General features: G+C 31.7%; 1 protein-coding gene across 1 annotated transcript in view; it reads right to left on the reverse strand.

Annotated features, from left to right (window-relative positions):
• The window catches only part of LOC111625551 (EGF-like repeat and discoidin I-like domain-containing protein 3), a 26,557-nt gene extending 18,690 nt beyond the window's left edge, over positions 1–7,867 (reverse strand). The window contains exon 1 of the mRNA XM_023368713.1: positions 7,845–7,867. The gene's annotated coding sequence lies outside the window, so the exon portion shown is untranslated. The remainder of the gene's footprint in view (positions 1–7,844) is intronic.
• Between the last annotated feature and the right edge of the window lie 216 nt (positions 7,868–8,083).

An 8,083-nucleotide genomic window follows, 5' to 3' on the forward strand; every position in this document is an offset into this window, starting at 1 on the left:
ACAGACTTGGTGCAGAATATATATATATACACTGTATATATAATATTAAAGTAAATAATCATTATTTAAATAAATTATATGAGCTCAATCATTATTCAACAAGCAATCAATCTAAATTAAATTAAATTTCCTAATATCACTTAATGTATTGCTATTAAATCTACAATAGCAATACATTAAGTAACCTTAATTTATGTGTGACAATAATTGTTGCTCATGATTAAAAAGAAACTTTATTCATACTTGTTTTGTAAGATAAAATAAAAATAATAATTTTTAATAATTTACAAAAAAATTCTGAAGTTGGAGATTCCCTTACAATAGATTTAATATTAACTGTTAAAAAATAATAGAAATAAATCTTTTAAATTATTCTAGAATTAGAATATTTTCTAAAAGAAATAATTTTAATTATGTCTAAATTAGAATAGTTTTTACATAATAAAATATATTAAGATTAATCAGATTTAAATCCAAAATTTAGAGTAAGGAAACTGCTGATCAAAAGGAAATTCAGTTTAAAAGCTTTAACTTCTAAAAATTAATAATATGAAAAAGCTTCATTGGAAAAAAATTGAAATTCCTGCAATTCATTATTTAATCGTGATAATCACAAAAAGTTATTTACTAGAAGTAATTACACATTTTAGAGATATAGATTATACAAGATAGATCAAAATTAACTAGGATTAAGAAATTGCTATAGTTTATATAATTTTGCAAAGATGATGAAAATTATTTGGCATGTGCCATATTAAATGGAAATATTAATATGATGTATAAGGGTAAACATTTGTAATTTTGTGATATTGGTAATTTCATGATACTTTTTAAATTAATTTTTATTAAATAAGTGATGTAAGAGGAGATTTGAAATTTTGCTTGCAGTTTTTGTTGAATATATTAAATTTGAAAATTTTGTTTGTTTGAGTAAACTGCTAGCAGAAAGATTCCTATTAAGAAGAAAAAATTGGAAATTTGTAGAAATGTTGAAAACAACTAGTTTTATCTTAAATTTACAAAAAAACATATTGATGGTAAGTAAATTATTCTTTGATATTTCAATAACTTACAAACTGGAGATACATGCAGTTGTTATTTTTTTACTGTATTCTGCATTTAAATTTCTTTAGCTATTTGGACAACATTCTTAGCTTTTCCATTGAAATTCTAGACACATCTATCACATTGACTATTTAATAATTAATTATTACTGATTAAATATGTAACTTATACATAATGTTAGTTGAACATATTCTGTTTTTGTCATACTTTTTAGGCCCAAAAGGAGTATGATAAAATAATTAATATATCATAAATTTACTACTCATGATGTTATCAAAATATCATCAATATGAAAAAGATAAACTTTTTAAAGCCACAAGGATGAAAAGTGTTCAATACACAAGGCATCTAAAGATTGTGTGGTCACAATTTTAATGAAGATGTTGAAAATAAAACTGGGGTATAATGGATGCAATGTACAATACTTTCCATTTGGTTTGACACATAATAAATGCCAGGCATCATATGAAGAAAAAGAAGAGGTAAGTGTGATGGATGTGCTAACAATTCAGATGAAGACTGAAGTTATTTTGTGCATAAATATATGCATGTGTTGTACATGGATATATGTTTTCAGATAAAAGTGTAAGAGAAAATATTATATGTACTACAATAAAAATTAATTCAATTATAGGCTAAAGTATCCTCTCACAAAATTAGCAATGTAATATCACAAACTTACCCATGATATCATGAAATAACATCCTGTACATAGCATAAGAAATATAACCCTAGAAAACTGATATAAATATACTCATAATGACAAAAAGCAATGCTGTTTTCTTCAAAATATGGTCCCTTTAATATTATAGTTAACATTTCTATTTATGAAATATATCCAATAATTAAAGAATAATTAATTTTATCACGAATTTATCAATGTTAACTCTACCTTAAAAATCAATGTAAGTACTGGTGCCATCCACCGATGACACATTTTCTTCAAATTGTGACATGGATGGACAGCCAGATTTGGTTGCAGATGCCATTTTTCTGTGCATCTGCAACCAAACTTGTGGTCATTTTAGCTTTGAATGACAATTCTTGATTGTTTGCAGATGGATTGTAGCAGATGGATTGATATTGTTTCACCATATGCCACCATCTCTGAACAGCCACTGATTTCCACACTTCATGGCATGCAGCAAAATTCACTCATTCCTGAACAGACAAATGTTCGGCCATCTCTCTTGGTCACTGCCCAAACTCATCTCTGGAACATTTACTTCAACGATTTTCTCCAGCAAGACTTTGGGCACCATGATATAGTGGCCTACGCCGATGATGTTTTTCTGCTCCTTGGGAGCCGCTCTCGTGCAGCCATTGAAAAAGACGGCAACGCCATACTTGATAAGATCTTAAACTGGGGAAGAAACCACAAGCTCGTTTTTAACACACAAAAAACTAAATGTGTCGTTTTTAATAGACCTGGCCAGCAGAATCTTTACCTTAGAGTCCCCACCATTAAAATGGGGGGACAAACCATTGCCGTTGAAAAGACCATCAAGTACCTGGGCATTGTACTCGACCACAGGCTGCTGTGGAATGCTCACGTTGAATACATCACCGAGCGCACAGGACACATCTTCAACACCTTTGCTGGCATTGCTCGTAGACGCTGGGGCCTGGCCTCTGAGGCCATGGATGCCATTTACAACCAAATCTTTGTCCCCATAATTACCTATGCCTGTGGCAGCTGGGGATGGTCTACCTGCAGGGTTCACATTAAAAGAAAACTCATCGCCGCACAACGCAAAGCCCTCTTGCACATTACGAGGGCCTATAGAACGACACCCAACTCCTCTCTTCAAGTCCTGGCAAGAAAAATGCCCATTGACAAACATATCTCCCTACAAACTAAAGTTTGGCATCTTAAATGGGGCAGCACTATCCATACAGCTACACAGGAAATTAACCATCACGACCTCGAGTGCGCCATCCACTTCTCTCGTTCCAATCACCCTGCTATCCCTAATAAATTAAACTTCTTCCAGCCTGAGCATACCGATTTAACAGTCTATACTGATGGGTCTAAATGTAACAATAATGTTGGTAGCGGTTTTGTCGCCTACCTAAACAACACCGAAATTGCGTCTGAGCGGTACAGACTTGGTGCAGACTGTACCGTCTTTCAGGCGGAAATGTACGCGATAAGCATGGCCGTGGCTTGGACTGCCTCGAACTATGATTCCCAGACTGTTACTATCATCACCGACAGCGAGTCCTCTATTGCAGCCTTAAAAAACCATTGTGACCACCCCATCTCCACCAGCATCCATAGTGACATCAACAAATCCAGCAACATTTACTCCATCTACTGGACTCGTGCCCACCAGGGCACTCTCGGTAACGAGAGGGCCGATGAACTCGCAAAGAGCGCCTGTGAAGACAACAACCTTCCAATTGTCTACAGCAAGATCAATATTAAAACTATAAAAAACATCATTCGCAACGACCTCCTCGATCTTTGGCAGGAGGACTGGGACAGACAAAATCATCCCATCACCCATCAACTCATTCCTAACATCAAGACCTTCCTTGCTATCCCCTGGTATAGACCGACCCAACGTACCAGCCAATTTCTTACCAATCACGGACGCTTCTATTCCTACCTGGCTAGATTTGTTAACTCTCCAACCTTCAGCTGTTCCCTTTGCGATGTCGAAGACGGCTGCCTTCACTATCTACTCACCTGCCCAATGCTTGAGCTTGAGAGACACCTTCTTCGCACCTCCATGGAGACACATGGTTATCACTGGCCTGAAAACCTCCACGGAATTATGAACAATAGTGACACCTATGCTGCACTACTTCACCTCATTGACATGTACTTTAAAAGGACTACTGTTGCTGCTTTCAACTGAAACCTCACTTACTGTGTTCTGTGCCTTTATTGCACATCATCCTGATATTATGTATTTTTATAACTGTATCACTAACCTCAGCATCTCATATCACTTATTTTCGCATCACTGTAATGATATGTAATTATCTATATGTATATTTTGTACAAATTATATGTATGTATAATTCTTCTTACTGCTATGTACCCATTAATTTTATTGTCTCATATTTCATACCTTTATATTTTTATATCTTTATACTTTTATATTTTCTTATTTTTCCCTATTCCCTTATTATGTATTTTATCCTACTAAATGTATCGTTATTATGTAATCATCAACTCCGCTTTTCACCTGGCTATATGTATATGGCGCCAGGATTTGTTGTACTCCAACAAGTTGTAAATAAAATAAATGTATGTAATGTAATGTATGCCCAAACTCATATTGGTACACTACCAATATGGGAATTTTATAAAATTCCATTGGCTGATGTATATACTGTATATGCACACACAAATGTTATTACGATTGAATTATTATTACAAAAATTATAGCCTGGTTACTTTCCACTCACCCTGTGATTATATATATACTAGCTTTTGCCCGCGGCATTGCTCGCGTTAAGAAGTATTATTATTAATCAAACACAAAACAAAACAAATGCCAAATACAAAGCAGAGTCTATAACCAAAACTACTAAACCGAAACAAAGCAAATGCAATCCAAAATATGCCACGAAAAGAACAGCCAAAATCATCAAATATAATCCGCTAGAAATATTTAGGTATAGTATGTACTATTAGATACGGCGGCCACTCATCATCGGGTATATGTAACTCAGTGAAAACACAACGATAGCGCGTTTTAAAATACTACTAACGCCATCTATTGTCAACATTTAGAACTAAAAATTATTTTGTTCGTCTTAATTTATTCGTTCCATTAGGTACTGATAGGTTCAAACTAATACATTTACATCCTCCATCATCCCTTATTTTATCCCCATGGGGGTTGAATTTATCAAAATCCTATTTAAGCGGACGTCTTCATCATAGTAGCTCCAATCTTTAATTTCAGTTCAATCAGTCGAAAATCTAAGAAGATTTATACAAACTTTCATCCCCTATTTTATCCCCTTAGGGGTGGAATTTATCAAAATCCTTTCTTAGGGGATGCCTACGTCATAGTAGCTTTATGCATGCAAAGTCTCAGCCCGATCGGTTTAAAATTGACAAAGTTTCATACAAACTTTCATCCCCTATTTTATCCCCTTGGGGGTAGAATTGATCAAAATCCTTTCTTAGCGGATGCCTACGTCATAACATCTACCTGCATGCCAAATTTCAGCCCGATCCGTCCAGTGGTTTGGGCTGTGCGTTGATAGATCACTATGTCAGTCACCTTTGAGTTATATATATTTAGATATATATAAAGAAATAAGCATTGAAAAATGTCACATGTAGCCAATCAAAATCAGAGTTTGATCTACATGAATTATTGTCTCTCAATCATACAAGTCTAACATTGAACTCTAGCAAACTGGAAGTGCTGCCATTATTTCTTTCATGCTTTCAAGATTTAATCAAAGATTTAAAGTACTTAAGCACATTTTGGGTTAAAAGTTTGTCACACTCTGCATATATTTTGGGAATAGTTATATATATATATATATATATACAGTCGACCCCCCTATAAGACAGTAGATACGTTCCATTCTTTAGGAATCCAATTTCTTACAAGTCCTTCCAATCACAGCCCGACACGTGTCAAGTTTACGGACTACGGCTGTTTGAAAAGTTTTCTTCCATAAAATTAATCAATTCTAGACTAATCCGACTCAACATTTCCAAAATATGTATATGTTTTTTGGAAATAATCCGTATAAACTACGCTATAAACAAAAAATTGTAGGATTACTTACCGAGTGTGCACCATTCGACATCGCTGTTGCTCAAGCTTGTTTTCGTCGCGGAACAACTCAGCAAACCGCGGCCGCGATTTCTGATGTTATTTTTCTGCGAAAACTTCGCTGAACTTTGGAGACATCATTAATATAAATAATTTTTATCGCCGTTGAATAAGAAATGTTTCTTTCACAAGAAATGTATAAAATTACAGTACTGTATTAGACTTACGGTACCTAATTTACATACTGTACAGACGATAGTTAGCATAAAAATCTCCGTAGCGTGGCGCCACGCTAGACGGCGGAAATTATATATTTAATTATAACAAAGTTACAATAAGTTAATATATAATTATATATACAGTACCTAATTTATATATAATTTATATATAATACTGTACAGATGATAGTAATCTCTCCGTAGCGTGGCGCTTGATGGCGCGGAAAGTAGTTTGGCTGCCCGATGACGTTTTACGTAATTATAGGAGTTTTTTTACCGTTTTTTACGGATACTGTCGCAATTTTTTCGCTGTCTTATAGGAATCGTAATTATAGGAACCCATTTTGTAGGGGGTCTACTGTATATATATATATATATATATTTATTTATTTATTTGTTTATTTATTTATTTAATATTTTTCTAATTACTTTGGTGTTTATAATTATTTTAGTGAAAATCATTTCTATACTGAACAATAAAAAAAAAGGGAGGTATATCCAATTCTGTTATGGTGCAGTTCTATTTTGTCTTTTAAAATTTATTTTCTTAATTTTTTAAAAATAATTCTTTAATTAAATTTTTCATTACACATTCAAACAAATGTTAATTAAACATTCTATAATTTTTTATTCTAAGTATCCATCTCACAATCAACTTATTTTTTAAATTTTAAATTAGTTTGTTTATATAGAGCTGTCCATAAATTATGTAATGCAGATATGGATGGATGCGTATGCAGATAATCTTTATGATGCATTACAAGAAGATAGGTGTTATATAAACATTATGTAATGACCCATTTCTTTGTAATTAATTTCCTCGTAATAATGACCCATCTTCTTGTAATAAATAGAATGATTCATTTTTTTCCCACAGCTGCATAAACCATACTGTTTATATCGCTGCTTTTTACCTAATTAATAAAATAACAGGATGTTTAGTATCCTGTGCTGTGTATTATTCCTTAGTACAATTAAGGGGATCAATTTAAGATATGCATTACATAATTTTGAAGGTGGTATTTTACATTATCTAATGTAAATTTTAATAAGTAAAAAACTATCATCATCTAGTATTGTTGTTACAGTGACTTAAAATTATGTAATTAAAACAGAACTATCTGTAGTAATATTTACTGATGTTAAATAGTGTGTTTTAAAATCATTTGTTTAGCATGGTTTGATACAGGAGATATTTTAAAAATAATTTTTAAGTTATGTAATCTTGATCTATTCAAATTCAAGAACGTTTGTTAAGCTTCTTAGCACTGAATAAGAAATGAAATTTTATGTTGGTATGAAATGTGTGCTCAATAATAAAATGAGTTAATAAAATTATATAATCATTGGAAACCTTTGGATGTTGGAATTGCTGTTTGAAATTCTCAAATCTACTACTAATGAAAGATTATAGAAAAAAGTAGCATATATAATTACTCTATATTTTTTGAAAGTTTTTAATTCAAATAAAATAAAAATAATTTGCAATTAATTTACTTATTTATATTATAATCAGTTATAAAATTAAAATTTTAAGTTTAAGTATTAGATTTATTAAAAGTTACAAAAAAAAAAACTCAAAGTATAAGAATATTTGCTCATAACTAAATGTTAAAAATAAAAAAAAACCTTTTAACTTTTAATCATCAGAAGACTTAACTAACATCAAATTGCCAATCAACATAGTTTCAATTCTATTTGTATAGGGCATAATTTTGCATCATTAAATTTTGATTTTCTAGAATCTTTCAATTATATAAAAATAGAAGAAACTTTTTAAAGAATAAACAGAAAAAGTTAGTCTTACCATGTTTATGAATATCCTTTGTTGTTTCTGTTAAATAATGAAAAATTTATTATTTTCTTTGATACTATTCTTAAATTTAAATATGATTTTGTTATTACTATTTTATTATATTTAATTGAAAAAGAAAATATCTTTCATAAAATAAAATTGGAACAAAGACTAATTTTTTAAAGAATATCTACCTGCATGCCAAATTTCAGCCCGATCCGTCCAGTGGTTTGGGCTGTGCGTTGATAGAT

This window comes from Centruroides sculpturatus, unplaced genomic scaffold (genome assembly GCF_000671375.1).
Source record: "Centruroides sculpturatus isolate CEXI.00-Female unplaced genomic scaffold, Cexi_2.0 scaffold341, whole genome shotgun sequence".
Classification (NCBI taxonomy): domain Eukaryota; kingdom Metazoa; phylum Arthropoda; class Arachnida; order Scorpiones; family Buthidae; genus Centruroides; species Centruroides sculpturatus.